Raw genomic sequence first — 978 nt, forward strand, 5'->3', positions numbered from 1 at the left:
AGGGTGAGGACGAAGATGAGGATGAGAATGAGGATAAGGATGAGGATGAGGATGAGGATAGGATGAGGAAGGGCATGAGTATGAGGAAGAGGATGGGATGAGGATGAGGAAGAGGATAGGATGAGGATATGATGAGGAGGAGGAGGAGGAGGAGGAGGAGGAGGAGGAGGAGGAGGAGGAGGAGGAGGAGGAGGAGGAGGAGGAGGAGGAGGAGGAGGAGGAGGAGGAGGAGGAGGAGGAGGAGGAGGAGGAGGAGGAGGAGGAGGAGGAGGAGGAGGAGGAGGAGGAGGAGGAGGAGGAGGAGGAGGAGGAGGAGGAGGAGGAGGAGGATAGGATGAGGATGAGGATGAGAATGAGGATTATGATTAGGATAGGATAAGGATGGGGATGAGGATCGGGAAAAGGATGAGGATGAGGATAGGATAATGACGAGGATGAGGATGGGGACGAGGATATGATGAGGAAGAGGCTGAGGATGAAGAGGAGGGATAGGATGAGGATATGATGAGGAGGAGGAGGAGGAGGAGGAGGATAGGATGAGGATGAGGAGGAGGATAGGATGAGGAGTTGGAGGAGGAGGGTGAGGATGAGGATAGGACGAGGATGAGGATGAGATAGGATGAGGATGAGGATGAGGATGAGGATGAGGATGAGGATGAGGATGAGGATGAGGATGAGGATGAGGATGAGGATGAGGATGAGGATGAGGATGAGGATGAGGATGAGGATGAGGATGAGGATGAGGATGAGGATGAGGATGAGGATGAGGATGAGGATGAGGATGAGGATGAGGATGAGGATGAGGATGAGGATGAGGATGAGGATGAGGATGAGGATGAGGATGAGGATGAGGATGAGGATGAGGATGAGGATGACATGGAAGACAGGATGAGGATTAGGATGAGGAGGATGAGGATAAGAATGAGGATGAGGATTAGGATAGGATGAGGAAGGGGATGAGTATGAGGAAGAGGATAG

The sequence above is a fragment of the Lupinus angustifolius genome, chromosome LG11, assembly GCF_001865875.1.
Source record: "Lupinus angustifolius cultivar Tanjil chromosome LG11, LupAngTanjil_v1.0, whole genome shotgun sequence".
NCBI classification, from domain to species: domain Eukaryota; kingdom Viridiplantae; phylum Streptophyta; class Magnoliopsida; order Fabales; family Fabaceae; genus Lupinus; species Lupinus angustifolius.